Genomic DNA, 16,930 nt, shown 5'->3' on the forward strand with positions numbered 1-16,930 from the left:
AGGTTGGTTGTTGACTTGAATCCTCGACGGATGCAATATCATTGTTGTGCTGGTAGCAGTAGAGGTACACACTTGCAGTATCACCATATGAAAAAAAGAGGAAATTAAACATTGAGTGGCCTGAGCGTAGCATTAGAAACAGTACAATAGATAGTACGGTACAGAACAGTGCCCTAAATTGTAGCCTAAGCAGTGCTAACGTAAGGTAAGCATTAAGCATTAGATTGTTCACGTCGTGTAGGAGGAGGATGTTCTTATTATCAATCCACGATGGCGCACATGAACTTCGGTTTGCTTTGACCTTATCCTCCCCAGCAAGTGTGTGGAATTTGTTGTTGTTGTCAGTCACACCTCAATGAAATACCACACAGCCCGGGGAAAGAGGGATAGGGTTTGAAAATTGGATGGGAATAGGGGTTTTTGGGAAAGTTTGGTAGAGAGGAAAAAAAACACAGTAAGGACAGTCAAACAACAAATGAAGAGAAACAAATCTTTGGATTTGAAGATATCGATAAACCTTTAAAGGGACATAAAGGAAGTGCACTACTGCATGCCAGAAGTTGTTTAGTAAATGGATGGTTAGCTTACTGAAAAGTAGTACTACTACTTACTGCAACTTACTAGTAACTACGAAGGAACAAGTTGTCAGTACAGGGCTGCAGTCATTACGCAATTTCACTTGCCTCTCTGCCCTCAGAGAATAAACACTTAGAACATTAAATTAGTGTTAAACATAGCAAAGACGTATCAAATAGCTGGAGGGATGAATTTGAAGCAGAGATTAAACAAATGCACAGAGTCACACTCGTAGAAGTAAGTTCAAGTTCACAAGAATATCATTTAAAAGATAAGGAGAATTTTGGATACTGTTACTGTTTTTTGTAGTTGTCCCGTTGAATTTGTGAAGTTGATGCATCCAGCCATTCCTCTTATTCGCGGTACTCCTTCATTCCATCGGATGCTCCGTCGATCAATCTTGGTGACCAGACACACTGACTGTCCACTGCCTGCCTGATGCGGATTTGCGGATCGCTAATTGTAAGCCTGAGTAGTACATCGATGGCACAGGGTAAAAGCCTGCCTGTAATTGATGATGGAAAAACACAACAGTAAGTGTTAAAGACACCTCGGAGAAAAAAATATATAAGGCACGCTGTGTAGTGCAAAAATTATACAATCACTTTCAGAGATGACAATCCCCAAAATCTAGAACACCCCACATTACCCTCCCAAAAACGTGCAGAATACTGCTGCTACCTCGCAGAGGCCTAATTTCAAATCGTGCCAAAACGCACTCAGAAAGTATGCCCAAAACCCCCCTTTCCCACCATGGATTATCTTCAAACCACTTGCAATCAAAATTAGACATTCCAACAAGTGTTCCAAGACCCCACCCAGTCGTAAAAATCTAGAACCCCCGCCCAAACACATGCAATACAATACTGCTAACCCTAACGAGCCATAAGTTAAGAATAGTGGCAAAAACTTTCTTTAACTAGGCCAAATCCCCCCTTTCCCACCATGGATTTTCTTCAAACCACTTGCAACCAAAATTACACATTCCCACGAGTGCTCTAAGACCCCAGAACCCAGTTGCAAAAATCTAGAACACTCTCGAACACATGCAATACTGCTACCAGTGCTAACCCTAACGAGCACTAAGTTAAAAAAAGTGCCAAAACGCTTGGATTTTCTCCAAACCAATTTTATCCGGTATTAGACCTTCCCAGCAATGCCGCAAGACCCGCCAACCCACCCGCAAAAAAAGCAGAACACCCCCAAACAGGCAAAAAGCAAAAATGGAAAATCTCATACTTAGAATCGGCCTTCTTTCAATTCTGTCCAAACGCGCTGTGCAGCTAGGACATAACTCCCGTTTTCCACCATGGATTTCCTGAAAAACAAATGCAATCAAAATTAGACTGTGCCAGCTGTGCTCCCAGACCCCAAAACCCACCCCCAAACACCAGGAACCCCCCAAACAGCACCCCAAAGACAAGCAAGTGAGCAAAAACGCAAAAACTTTTTCAACTCCGATTTTCTCCAAAACACTTTTATCCGGTATTAGACCTGCCCAGCAATGCCCCCAGACCCGTCAACCCAGGAGGAAACAAGTAGAAGATCCTCAAACAGGCAAAAAGCAAATATACAAAAATGGGGACAGAAATTTTCAGGCAAATTTCCAAAATTACTCCGCGCGCTATGCAGCTAGGCCCTAACTCCCCTTTGCCACCATGGATTTGCTTCAAACCTCTTGCAATCAAAAGTATCCATACCCAGTGTTGCTCCCAGACCCCAAACCCCACCCCCAAACACCAGGAACCCCCCCAAGCAGCACCCCAAAGACAAGCAAGTGAGCAAAATCGCAAAAACATTTTCAACTCCGATTTTCTCCAAAACACTTTTATCCGGTATTAGACCTTCCCAGCAATGCCCCAAGACCCGCCAACCCACCCGCAAAAAAGCAGAACACCCCCAAACAGGCAAAAAGCAAAAATGGAAAATCTCATACTTAGAATCGACCTTCTTTCAATTCTGTCCAAACGCGCTGTGCTGCTAGGCCATAACTCCCGTTTTCCACCATGGATTTCCTGAAAAACAAATGCAATCAAAATTAGACTGTGCCAGCAGTGCTCCCAGACCCCCAAACCCACCCCAAACAGCAGGAACCCCCCAAACAGAACCCCAAAGACAAGCAAGTGAGCAAAAACGCAAAAACTTTTTCAACTCCGATTTTCTCCAAAACACTTTTATCCGGTATTAGACCTTCCCAGCAATGCCCCAAGACCCGCCAATCCACCCGCAAAAAAGCAGAACACCCCCAAACAGGCAAAAAGCAAAACCTTAAAAAGTGAGACTTAGCAAATTTCGGGCCAACCTGGATTTCAGTCCAAATGCGCTGTGCAGCTAGGCCCTAACTCCCCTTTTCCACCATGGATTTCCTGAAAAACAAATGCAATCAATATTAGACTGTGCCAGCAGTGCTCCCAGACCCCCCGACCCAGCACCAAAAATCTAGAACTCCCCCAAATAAACCCAAAAACTTGCAATACTGGTATATTGAAAACATGGCAAATTGCGCTGTTCACAAAAAACAAACAGCAATTGGTTTCAACAGAGACAGACAGCCATTGCTGTCCACTGCATGCCATCTTCTCATTATTCATTACCTGTTCTACTTTATGTCCGCATCTTCTTCGGAAAGTAAGGGCCCACAGGGCAGCCTCTCCTGTAAATTTCAGAAGTAGGTCTGTCAACAATCAGCAAGCATGTAGTCAGTCAGTTATTTCAGTCCCACTTGAGGGGACTCGTCAACGAAGACAAAGTTTGTTTTTTCTCCATAATCCATCCATCTGCCTTGAGGGAAATGGATAGGGGGAGTCTGGAGGAGGAGGATAGAGGAGCATGATTGAGTTGTGAACCTGTGAACATCTGAATGCAGACTGCGGCACCTTCAAATCAATGGGGAAAATAAGATGAAGACAGTGCTGATGATGGACTTATTGTGATTAGGTGATTAGAGTTTTGTTGTGGTAAAAGTAGCAAAACAAAGAAAGACACACAGGAATAAAAGTGAGGAAGTAATTTTCAGTCCTCGGTGTCAGGGAAGCAGAGCTCGTCCTCCAAGTCTATGAATTCAGACCGGAGTAGGTCTGGTGACTGAGAAGAACTTCCGTCGTCGTCACCTAAGTCGGGTGGTATGAAGTGCTGATTCATCTTGATTATTGTTAACCTCTCCACATTTTTGGGCAAAAGGCGGGTCCTTTTTGAAGTAACAATGGCACCAGCAGCACTGAAAACACGTTCAGAAGACACGCTTGCGAGTGGGCAAGACAAATAATTTAGAGCCAGGTTGGTGATCAGTCGCCATTTTGAGCTTTTCGTATACCAATATCCCAATGTGTTCTCATTATGACAGACCTCTGTTGGCTCCAAAGGAGTTTGTTGTAGAAAGTAAATTAGTAATTTGTAACTTAGTTACAGGTAACTTAATCAACCTGAATAAAATTAATTCGTTGACAGTTATATGGACAAATAAAAGACTAACTAAACAAAACAAGATACAACAATGAAACAGTGCACTTTTGGACAAAGACTATTAAACATGTGTATAGGCAAAAAATAGATTTTATCAAATTCAGTCATCAAGGGAAAAATACAATACAGAAAAATATGTGCAGCAGGAATACAGGATGAAAATCAGAAGTAAATCAAAATCACTGTAAAGCCTGTAGAACACCTATCCAAAAAGATGTAGACAATTTTCTTTGGATAAGGTTGGGAGTCGACGTTTCGGTCTTTATAGGTAACTCTCTAAGACCATCATCAGGACGAAGGTAAATTAATATTGTAACTCCCTATTAAAATAGAATAAAACAATTTCACTAAAACATGAAAATTGAATTCGACATTTCAATTTAGCACTATACACATGATTACACCCACACTGTGCCTCCAAAAGCACTTCAAGTCCTACATTGAACTAAATACATGAAACAACAACATTAACACAAAATTTACACTATAGACAAAACACCTAGTGCTGTACAATTTATATACATAAAGTGGTTAATTACAATTCTTTGAGTCATTCTGAAATCAGACTGGTGACTTTGGGATATCTAGCCTTTTCACGTAATAGCAGTAAGTTAGTGCTTGTATACAATCTATTAAGTTCTATATGTATAACCTCCTATTACACGATATAGGTTTTGTTATTGTCAATGGAGAGCATATACTGTTCATTTTAATGTGATATACAAAAAAATATTTTCGATACCTTTCAACGAAAAAGGACTCTCTTCCTATGTTAGGAAGATATGGTGCATTTAGCCCAGAAAGGTGTTTCTCTGTAAATTAAATAAAAAATAATTACGATCTGTATTTCTATAATTATATGAAGTGAATCAAGAAATAGTGATAGTGTTACCTCTTATTGCTTCAAGAGCACACACAAATGAAGGAGTTGTGATAATTGTGGACCACCCCGCTTTTGAGAATTTTTGAAAGATTTCCAAGTCGTTACAAATCGACGATCTATTGGGGTCAAAAGAATGAGCATTTTTAGATCGCTGTCTGAATATAGGTCTTGTGCGACAGGTTATTCCATGTCACCACGGGACATTTACCTGTTCTCTTATCGAAGGGGGGAATGCCTGCAACAGGCTTGCCTCTTGGATGATTTCAAGGAAGTGCTCGGGAAGGAACAATCTGTAAATTAACAATGGGCCAAAAATTAAAACCCAAACTTAGCAACATTGCTCAAAGTCCAGGGATTATCGGCATGGGCAAGGAACTCGTACCTGTCTGAATCTTGATCATTCACTGAACGCGGAAGGTATCAGCCGTCACTCTGCGCAAGGTTCCGCCGTGAAACCCAGCCGAATTTAAGAGCGGGTCGATTGTTAGCGTGCGGGTTGTTTGGAGATCGAGAGCGGACTAGGTTGTATGTTATTGGGCGCCATGTTGGACTAGTAAAAGAAGCGTGTATATGAAACTTCACGCTGGTGCTGTTGTAATAATGAACTGATCAAATTGCGTGTATTATGAACTCAAGAATTTACAACATTCTTATACCATTTTAACTTAAAGGAAAATAAAGGACTTTGTAACCATGATTATGTTCAGATCTGGCATTTCATAATCTATAATCATATAAAAACAAAACTAACAGATTTTAGATGTATCAAAAAAATCTTATACACAGATGCATTTTGCAACTCATATACATGAACAATGCAGTTTAGCTTATGAGGTCACACTTTGTAGGATCTAATTCAGTAAACATCATTTCCCGGGGCATCTATATACTTAAAGGATTACACATCACTCTAAAGTTGTTATCTAGACCTGTGCTTTACAATGATAATCAAGATATACATTTATGTTAGACATGCCAGCGCATGCCACTCAGTAGAGGAATTCAGTCCCTTGTTTACAGTGTCAGTAATGCAAATCAGTTTACCCTCTCTCAAGGAGAGTATTCTTTCAAGATTGTTATGTCTTTTATTCGGTTTGATGACCTCTAAGACCCACCAGGTCCGACATGACCTGGTGGGTCTTAGAGGTCATCAAACCGAATAAAAGACATAACAATCTTGAAAGAATACTCTCCTTGAGAGAGGGTAAACTGATTTGCATTACTGACACTGTAAACAAGGGACTGAATTCCTCTACTGAGTGGCATGCGCTGGCATGTCTAACATAAATGTATATCTTGATTATCATTGTAAAGCACAGGTCTAGATAACAACTTTAGAGTGATGTGTAATCCTTTAAGTATATAGATGCCCCGGGAAATGATGTTTACTGAATTAGATCCTACAAAGTGTGACCTCATAAGCTAAACTGCATTGTTCATGTATATGAGTTGCAAAATGCATCTGTGTATAAGATTTTTTTGATACATCTAAAATCTGTTAGTTTTGTTTTTATATGATTATAGATTATGAAATGCCAGATCTGAACATAATCATGGTTACAAAGTCCTTTATTTTCCTTTAAGTTAAAATGGTATAAGAATGTTGTAAATACTTGAGTTCATAATACACACAATTTGATCAGTTCATTATTACAACTGCACCAGCGTGAAGTTTCATATACACACTTCTTTTACTAGTCCAACATGGCGCCCAATAACATACAACCTAGTCCGCTCTCGATCTCCAAACAACCCGCACGCTAACAATCGACCCGCTCTTAAATTCGGCTGGGTTTCACGGCGGAACCTTGCGCAGAGTGACGGCTGATACCTTCCGCGTTCAGTGAATGATCAAGATTCAGACAGGTACGAGTTCCTTGCCCATGCCGATAATCCCTGGACTTTGAGCAATGTTGCTAAGTTTGGGTTTTAATTTTTGGCCCATTGTTAATTTACAGATTGTTCCTTCCCGAGCACTTCCTTGAAATCATCCAAGAGGCAAGCCTGTTGCAGGCATTCCCCCCTTCGATAAGAGAACAGGTAAATGTCCCGTGGTGACATGGAATAACCTGTCGCACAAGACCTATATTCAGACAGCGATCTAAAAATGCTCATTCTTTTGACCCCAATAGATCGTCGATTTGTAACGACTTGGAAATCTTTCAAAAATTCTCAAAAGCGGGGTGGTCCACAATTATCACAACTCCTTCATTTGTGTGTGCTCTTGAAGCAATAAGAGGTAACACTATCACTATTTCTTGATTCACTTCATATAATTATAGAAATACAGATCGTAATTATTTTTTATTTAATTTACAGAGAAACACCTTTCTGGGCTAAATGCACCATATCTTCCTAACATAGGAAGAGAGTCCTTTTTCGTTGAAAGGTATCGAAAATATTTTTTTGTATATCACATTAAAATGAACAGTATATGCTCTCCATTGACAATAACAAAACCTATATCGTGTAATAGGAGGTTATACATATAGAACTTAATAGATTGTATACAAGCACTAACTTACTGCTATTACGTGAAAAGGCTAGATATCCCAAAGTCACCAGTCTGATTTCAGAATGACTCAAAGAATTGTAATTAACCACTTTATGTATATAAATTGTACAGCACTAGGTGTTTTGTCTATAGTGTAAATTTTGTGTTAATGTTGTTGTTTCATGTATTTAGTTCAATGTAGGACTTGAAGTGCTTTTGGAGGCACAGTGTGGGTGTAATCATGTGTATAGTGCTAAATTGAAATGTCGAATTCAATTTTCATGTTTTAGTGAAATTGTTTTATTCTATTTTAATAGGGAGTTACAATATTAATTTACCTTCGTCCTGATGATGGTCTTAGAGAGTTACCTATAAAGACCGAAACGTCGACTCCCAACCTTATCCAAAGAAAATTGTCTACATCTTTTTGGATAGGTGTTCTACAGGCTTTACAGTGATTTTGATTTACTTCTGATTTTCATCCTGTATTCCTGCTGCACATATTTTTCTGTATTGTATTTTTCCCTTGATGACTGAATTTGATAAAATCTATTTTTTGCCTATACACATGTTTAATAGTCTTTGTCCAAAAGTGCACTGTTTCATTGTTGTATCTTGTTTTGTTTAGTTAGTCTTTTATTTGTCCATATAACTGTCAACGAATTAATTTTATTCAGGTTGATTAAGTTACCTGTAACTAAGTTACAAATTACTAATTTACTTTCTACAACAAACTCCTTTGGAGGCTACACTACCCATTCTCATTACACTTTACCCAAGCCCCCAAAGGTTTATTGGGTTGCTCACTAATATTTCCTATAGACCTCTGTTGGGTCATCCAGATAGGCCTGCACCACCGACTCAAGGTTCTCCAGGGTTGATCCACTTTGCGTACCATCTGCGACCTTTTCATCAGTGGACCGAGCTAACCCTTGCTGAGTTAGCCAATCCCCTTCCGACAATATTTGTTTGCGGCCTGGTGCAGGTGAGGATGATGATATGGTTGCTGGTGTCGTTAACGGCTGTGAGGGAAAGTGACTCCCTTCGTCCACGGATTGAGAAGTGGAACTTGACGCAGGATGGCCTGCTGATTCAGTTGTACTTGTGCTGCCCCCTTGAAGGTTCTGCCGGTCGTTTTCAAACCGAGTGGCTGACACAGCTAGCCAATGTTTGTACTTTGAAACATCTGCTTCAGGAATGAAAGTATTGGTGGGCAGTTCCTTTTTGTAAAGTGGATCAAGAATAGTGGCACAAATGTAATGTTGTACTGTATGTATCTTTTTAAGCCTTTCATTGTCAAGTAGGCGCCATAATAACTTCTCCGCCAAACCATATGCTTCTCGCTTTTCACCATAATCTCGGAACGTTGAAGACACCTCCTTCAGTTGGTGCTCTAGCATGCGCAACAATGGGATAGCTTTGCTCATAGAACAGTCCTCCCTGCTGACTAAACGCGTGAAGAGCTCAAAAGGACGAAGCATGTCTGTCAGTCTTGCAATTAGCTTCCATTCCTCCAACTCTAGCATCAAGTCTTTGTGAGTAGAACCCAGTTTAAAGACAAACTCATGTATTACCTCCCACTGCTCAGACAGATGCTCAAGCATGTAAAAGGTTGCGTTCCAACGTGTTGCCACCTCCTGGATTAGTCCTTTGACTGGCAGTTTACGTTCATATTGAAGGCCCCATCAGCTGCTTCCGGGCCTTAAAAGAATGGTTGAAATGTGCGCAGATTTTTCGGCAGATGGTCAGTACTTTGACGACTGGCTCTTCTGTTTTCAAGAAGGCTTGCACCACGATGTTAATACTGTGCGCCAAACACGGCACTCCGAAATAGCCACCTTCCTGCATGGCCTTAACTATATTACTGCCATTATCCATGGAAACATAACTAACTGTGCGGTTTCTTGGATGCAGCCATTCATTGACCTTCCTGTTAAACTCCTCCAAAAGGTTAGGGGCAGTGTGAGATTTCTCCATGGCAAACATGCCTACTGTTGCATGTTTGCGAGTAGCTTGAAAAACTTCCTCCATGTCAACATCTTTGTGTTTTCGACCCCTGCAAAAGAGACCCAGTGTGCAGTGATGCACATGTTATCAAGGGCTTGGCAACTGGTCCACATGTCTGTTGTCTTGTCATGTGGATAGTGTGAAAAGCACTCTTCAGAATAGATGCGCCAATCACCTCCAGCACATCTTGATGTAGTGCTGGAACAGCAACCCTTGCAAAATAGGACCGGCTATGAACTTTCCATTTAGGGTAGACTGTTGCCACCAATTCACGAAAACCCACCCCTTCCATGAAAGAGAAAGGGAGAAGGTCAAGCGCTAGCATTTTAGCCAGCTTTGCGTTATACAGACGCACCGTTGGGTGGTTGCGCTCAAATGGCGCATCTGACCAAAACATACTGCTAATGGTGCTGGACCGTTTTATGTGATGATGATGATGATGCAGACTTCAAACCAGTTAGGCTCATTGATTTCGTTTTTTGCATTGGTGTCTGTCCCAGACTCTTAGTGTGCTTCATACATGTTGCAGGGGTAGAGGGTGTGGGCGCTACCACTGCAGTGCTGCTGCCAGGGGTACTGGGTGTACCAGAAAAATGTCTGTCGCTTCTTCAGTTCCCCCCTGCATGATCAGCCTCTCGTCATCATCAGATTCAATATCAAGGGATACATTTGGATTTGTTTTAGTTTTGCCTTCCTCGATGTCACTTAGGTGCTTACACCACTGGATAGCGTGGTGTTTTTTGAGATGACCTCTCTGGCCTCCGGTACCATAGTTGGCACCAAGCTTACCCCGACTAACTGATGCTTTACAAATCTAACAAACGACCATGTTTTCCGCCTTTTTGCTAACAGTAAAGAAGTCCCAAACTGGGGACTGGAAATGTCTGCTGGTGGTGGAGGCGCTACTTTGACTTTCAATGCCAGATGAAGTGGAGGATGGGCGTGGCTGAATTTGTTTCTGATGTTCACTTACAGCACCACTACTTGAGGTAATGGAGGTCGAGCTGGATGGAGGTCCCTGCCGGCCCTTCTGACGAGAAAATATGGAAGCTGGAGGTCGTGTTGGTGTTGTAGTTAACTGCGTTGGTGGTGGTACTAGTACCATTAATAATAATAATAAACAGTGCTACGCCGACCACATCCCACTCAGCAGCCATTCGGTCTAGGGTTAAAATGTTTGTCTGCTGCATGCCCGCTGTGGCTGGAGTGACATCTGTGATGACTGGGTCATCGTCAGACTCTTCATCAGCAGCAGAAGGCACCACTTCTTGTTCATCGTCAGCAACCATAAGTCGAAGCCTTGCCGGAACCTTCCTTTTCGGCTTAGCTACCTTTGTCGGCTCATGGCGTGCCTCACTGTCAGACTGCATTGGTGGGTTCCAATCAAGATCAAGGTCATCAGAATGAAGGGGGCTTGAAGAAGAACTTGTAGTAGTAGCAGCCCTCCTTCACCTTTTTCTTGCTGGGTGTCTGGAAGACAATGGATCATCCTCAGGAGGAGTGGCTTCCTCGGATGATTCTTCCACTTGAATATCAATTTCCTGATGTGCCCCTACTTCTGGAGGAGCAAGCGTTGTAGGCAGTTGTGCCTCTCCATGAACCTCTAGTGGCACCTCTCCATGCTCCTCTACTTGCGCCTCTCCTTGACCATGTACTTGCGCCTCTCCTTGCCCATGTACTTGCGCCTCTCCTTGCCCATGTACTTGCGCCTCTCCTTGCCCATGTACTTGCACTTGTACTAGTTGCACTTGTGGTTGTCGTTGCGGCTGTGATTGTTGGACACTCGCCAGCTGAGTTACACCCGGCGTTGATTGGATGGTACTTTCTTGTGATGAGCCAACATCACTGGTCGATGGTGATTGAACAACCAAAGTGGCTGCCGCAGCAGCACTCATGGTCTTGGACCTAACTTGGCGTGGTGGCACTGACCCCAATGAGGCGGAGGTGCTGCTTCTAGCTTGGTCTCCGGTGGACACCGCTGCTGCTGCAGGCGTGGTTTTTTTTCTCCAAAAAAGGTGTCGGTGAGCACACCCGTCTCCTTGGTAGGTGGTGCCACTTGCTTCTTCTGCTCCTTCTTACTGGCAGTGGCACTGGCAACTTTCTTCGCTGAGGCGCTACGGCCACCTTTCTTTGGGCCCATCTTCTTCAGATGTCAGAACAGCAGGCCGCAGTTGCACGAGTTGCAGAGTTGTGCTGCACACACCGCTGCAGGACTTCTTCCTGGCACTGGTGGTTCTCTTGTGCACCTAAAAGCAATGGAAGACAGAGGAACATCAGTTATACACCCCAAAAAGTCGAAAAACACATAAAAATCACCACAATCCCATGCCATCCATGCCCTCAATGATGTTTAAATTCAAGACACCCCACAGAAAGACTAGGCCCATGCACCACTGAGTACCCCTGGGCATAATGGGTGAAAGCTAGGCAAAATTGGTGCAGGCCTGAGAACACTGCCTGCCTTCAAAATGGCCCCTTGCCCCCCAGCACATGGCCAGGCCCTGCCTGTACCAGCACTCAAAATGGCCCCCACCCACAAGGCCCCAACAACAGCCAAAAAATCGAAAAACACATAAAAATCAACACAATCCAATGCCATCCATGCCCTCAATGATGTATACATTCAAGACACCCCACAGAAAGACTAGGCCCATGCACCACTGAGTGCCCCTGGGCAAAAGGCCCCAACAACAGCCAAAAAATCGAAAAACACATAAAAATCATCACAATCCAATGCCATCCATGCCCTGAATGATGTTTACATTAAAGAGACCCCACAGAAAGACTAGGCCCATGCACCAGTGAGTACCCCTGGGCATAATGGATGAAAGCAAGGCACATTGGATGCAGGCCTATGGCACAAAGCACACTGCCTGGATTCAAAATGGCCCCTTGACCCCTACCACATGGCCAGGTCCTGCCTGTACCAGTCCTCAAAATGGCCCCCACCCACATGGCCATGCCCCATCAACACCCCAAAACATCGAAAAACACACAAAAATCACCACAATCCTATGCCATCCATGCCCTCCATGATGTTTACATTCAAGACACCCCACAGAAAGACTAGGACACCACTGAGTACCCCTGGGCAAAAGGCCCCAACAACAGCCAAAAAATCGAAAAACACATAAAAATCACCACAATCCAATGCCATCCATGCCCTCAATGATGTATACATTCAAGACACCCCACAGAAAGACTAGGCCCATGCACCACTGAGTACCCCTGGGCAAAAGGCCCCAACAACAGCCAAAACATCGAAAAACACATAAAAATCACCACAATCCAATGCCATCCATGCCCTCAATGATGTTTACATTAAAGAGACCCCACAGAAATACTAGGCCTATGCACCATCTGAGTACCCCTGGGCAAAAGGCCCCAACAACAGCCAAAAAATCGAAAAACACACAAAAATCACCACAATCCCATGCCATCCATGCACTCAATGATGTCTAAATTCAAGACACCCCACAGAAAGACTAGGCCCATGCACCACTCACTACCCCTGGGCCTACTGGCTAGTGAGGCTTTACAGGCACCCCAAAATAAAAAAATAAAAAACATATAACAGTGAGCTAAAATTCCATGACATAAATGAGAATTAAGTTTAAAAAAATCTGAGAAACAGTTGTATCATGCACCCATGACTAACCCTGGGCCTACTGGATACTGTGGCTAGCTCCCACCACAATATATATTTTGTTAAAGTTGTGAAAAAAGTTTTAGAACTGGAGTTGCCTCAACTGCAATGCCCCAAACAAACAACACCAACTTACTTGTAAAATCTCAAGTCCAAAAGTGATCCAAACTCCAAAGTCCAAAAAGTCCTCAAATACAAATATCCAGCAGCAGCCAAAAAAAGTAATCCTTCCAGCTCCACAGCCAAATGAAAAGTGAGCAGGACATGGACAAAGCACTGGGAGGAGCCTGCTGGACAGGAACAGGAAGTTGGAGACTCTGGGGCACTTCCTTCCTCCCAGCCCACCCCACAAAATGGACTCCTGCACCAAAAAGTGCAGCCAAATGTCAATCTGAGGAGTTATTCTGATCAAAATCATCATTTTCACAAGGTTTATGCTTCCTGCGGTGGATTTCTTGTGCAGAATTGCAATTTTTGCAATTTCGCGAACGCGAGCTGTTCAAATCTCCCGCCGGAAGTCAGCTGCGCGCCGTCGCGGGCATTTATGACGTACTCGCATTGTCAAACTCTCACCGTGCAAGATGGCAAGCCACGATGACGTAAATGCGTTCGAAAAACTCTCGCGCGATCACGCAGCAAGATCGAAAATGGCGCAGCACATGCAAAAACGGGAGAAAAACAACTCAGCAGGCTCAGAATCAACGCCGCGCGCGCGACATGGTATTTTTCAAGCGGTACCAAGCTAAATAATTCAGAGCTTGCGAATTTGCGGATTATTGGGCTATTTTGAGCGATTCGCGAATCGCGAAATCATCAAAAATCCGAAAATTTGCCCGCAAAACGGATTTTACGCCCACGCTTAGGAAGTACTAGATGTACAGAGATCTGCCTCCGTAGCAGAACTTGAGCAATGGTCCAAAGAGGGAATATTGGACCATGAGGGTTGTTGGCGCAACAAAGACATTGATAAGTGGAAGTTACCTGCAGCCTATTTACAACCTATGGTTCAAATGGCAGATGGGCTGGCACATGTTGGAGCTCTAGCAATAACTAAATTGCTTACACAAGTCTGGGAGCATCCTGAGATTGCCAGCACAGCTAAAAGAGTGGTACAGTCCTGTTTAATCTGTTGGCAGTACAATCCTGGAAAAGGGACATGAACTCCTACAGGAGGGTTTGCTACACCAACCGCACCTTTTGAAGTTTTGCAGATGGATTACATTCAGCTTGAATGCTGTAATCATCTGAAATATGTCCTGGTGGTGGTATGTGCCTTCAGTGAATGGATAGAGGTGTACTCTACAAAGGATAATACTGCTCTTACTACAGCAAAGGTGCTTTTGAAGGAGTTTTTCCCTAGGTACGGTGTTTGTAAAATTTTGTGGAGTGACAACGGACCTCATTTTATTAGGCAAGTTGTTGATTATGTTATGAAAGGATTAGGAATCAAACAGAAATTCCATGCTGTCTTCCACCCACAATCAGCAGGATTGGTAGAAAGGTATAATGCCACCTTAAATTTGAAGTTGGTGAAAATAGTGGCTTCTACGTCCCTAAAGTGGCCGGATGCATTGCCTTTGGCACTGTTGTCCATAAGATCAGTACCACACTCACGATCAGGTCTCACACCATATGAGGTAGTATTTAGAAGACCGATGAATATTTGGGGAGTTCCTAAACCACGCCCCATACATGATGTATCTTGTGTTCTGTTGAGCGACTATTTGGCACAGTTAACTGATAGTTTGACTTCTATTCATCAAGAGGTTCGAGAAGCTCTTCCTGATAGATCTACAGGTGAGGCCCATGATCTCCGTCCTGGTGACCAGGTGATGGTCAAGGCATTTGACAGATCGAACAGCTTGGAGCCGAGGTGGCGTAGTCCGGAGCAGGTGCTGTAGGCTACAAGGACAGCGGTTCGAGTGACAAACAGAAAGAATTGGCTCCATACCACGCATTGCAAAAGTGTATCGCCTGCTTTGGTGGAACCTGCTTTGCTGATCGACCATCGAGAGATTATGGAAATGGAGAAGGGTCAAGCTATCTCATCTGACGAGTCTACGGAAGCCTTCCCGAACCACACGATTCCTGGAACAGCGCGATATAATTTGAGACCGAGGAAAGAATCTGCACTTTTGAACGAGACTGGTTGAGCTACCGCCCTGGGTTGCGAAACGGAGAGCCAAAAAGGCAAGGAGGGGATCCGCCCTGCATTAGAGTAGTGACACCCGTCTTGGCCTGTGGTGCAGAAATCAACGGCAACCCACGGGAGAAGAGCTCCAACGATTGTTTTCTTTTTTAGATTCTTTGAAAGATTGATCATCATTGCTATAGATGATGAATAACACCAAGAAAATTATTTGTGCTGTAGGGTTTGTTGTTGCCCTGGTGGTTTTGGCAAAAACCACTTAGTTCATTGAGAAAGCAGTTCCTGCTCAACAGCTTTTTGTTGCAACTACTCCAACTCCACTGGAGCATCACTACTATACTCTTCCTTATCATGAGCAGAAACATTGACAGTCCTATCTGAATAACACATTCATTCAGATGTTGCATCATACCCATAATGCTACAAATACTACCAATTGTTGGGTGTGTGGAATGATACCTGCACACCAGAAGAAAGGGGGAACACCTTTTATTCCTCTACCATTTTCTCATAATGGTTCATGTCGAGCTTGGTATGCTCTCCTGTTTGCTTATGGAAAGCCTTCAGTAGGTGGAATCATTTTTCAGTTGAATAAAGAATGTTACCAAGATGAGAATGGGTATCCTCAAGCCAAAGGGCCTACATAAGAATGGGATGAATACCAACCCGGACAATATTTCAATACAATATGTCTTCACAAATGTGAGGAATCTGAAAAACATTGGACCCTTTGTGATTTCTGTAACCAGAGCAAAAGCAGATTTCTGTATTGGCAGTGTTGGGAGAATTCCCATAGGACGAAGCAAATGTACTACTGTATTAAACATTGAGGGTGTTAATAATAGCAGCTTTGTAGCGTCTCACAACACCTATTTTGTGTGTGATAACAAAGGATATTACCAATTACCTGTTGGATGGTCAGGGGTATGTTACATATACTTTTTGTTACCCCCTGTGTTTTAGCACCTGCATCATATCATCTTGACCTGAAACTGTTTAAAGATATTTCGATGAATAGATATAAACGGACAACAAGTACTGATGAGATTGACCAGACTGACAATGCCCTGCAACAATATGTTGATTTCAATTTGGGTTTGTTCTTCTTTGTGGGTACTGCATTAAATAGCAGAAAGATCAAACGATTGACTCGTGTAGTGGAAGCTGTTACCAATCAGACAGCTATGGCACTTGGGACCATTACAGAAGAACTGCAAATTGTGAGAATTGTAGCACTCCAAAATCGGATGGTGCTCGATGTGATCTTGGCTGATCGTGGTGGTGCATGCCGCATAATCGGTAGCAGCTGTTGTGTTTTTATCCCGGACCATTCGCCTTCAATTTATGACCCAAGTTCTAAATTGCATAAGATTGCTGCAGACATTCACCCAGAGACTGGTACATGGACATTTTCAAACTGGATATGGACACTCTTTGTTACTTGGGTCTGGAAACTACTAACTTTTCTATGTATACTACTGGTGCTACTATTTACATGCTGTACTTGTATACAATGTGGTCCCATGATTTGCTCTATGTGCATTACCGCTTGTACACCTGTCTAGAGAAGTGTTACAAAAGAGCAGCAAATGTTAAGCAGGGAAATTTCTGATATGATGAATAGCAATGCACAGGATGCAGATCTAGATTACCCCAGACAGACAGATGTCTTCAGCAAATGCTGAAAGGTTCGTCTGTGGTAGTTTAGCAAAT

General features: G+C 43.0%; 2 long non-coding RNA genes across 2 annotated transcripts; one reads left to right on the forward strand and one right to left on the reverse strand.

The window, feature by feature from the left end:
* Positions 1 to 4,233: 4,233 nt before the first annotated feature.
* Positions 4,234 to 5,012, reverse strand: LOC144771877 (uncharacterized). Its single transcript, XR_013599528.1, has 3 exons — positions 4,931 to 5,012; positions 4,781 to 4,850; positions 4,234 to 4,358 (listed from the first exon to the last, which is right to left on the reverse strand). It is a non-coding gene; the product is annotated as an uncharacterized LOC144771877 (long non-coding RNA).
* A 2,066-nt stretch (positions 5,013 to 7,078) lies between these two features.
* On the forward strand, positions 7,079 to 7,857 carry LOC144771878 (uncharacterized). The gene is made up of 3 exons (XR_013599529.1): positions 7,079 to 7,160; positions 7,241 to 7,310; positions 7,733 to 7,857. It is a non-coding gene; the product is annotated as an uncharacterized LOC144771878 (long non-coding RNA).
* The last annotated feature ends 9,073 nt before the right edge of the window (positions 7,858 to 16,930 follow it).

This window comes from Lissotriton helveticus, chromosome 8 (assembly GCF_964261635.1).
Source record: "Lissotriton helveticus chromosome 8, aLisHel1.1, whole genome shotgun sequence".
NCBI lineage: Eukaryota > Metazoa > Chordata > Amphibia > Caudata > Salamandridae > Lissotriton > Lissotriton helveticus.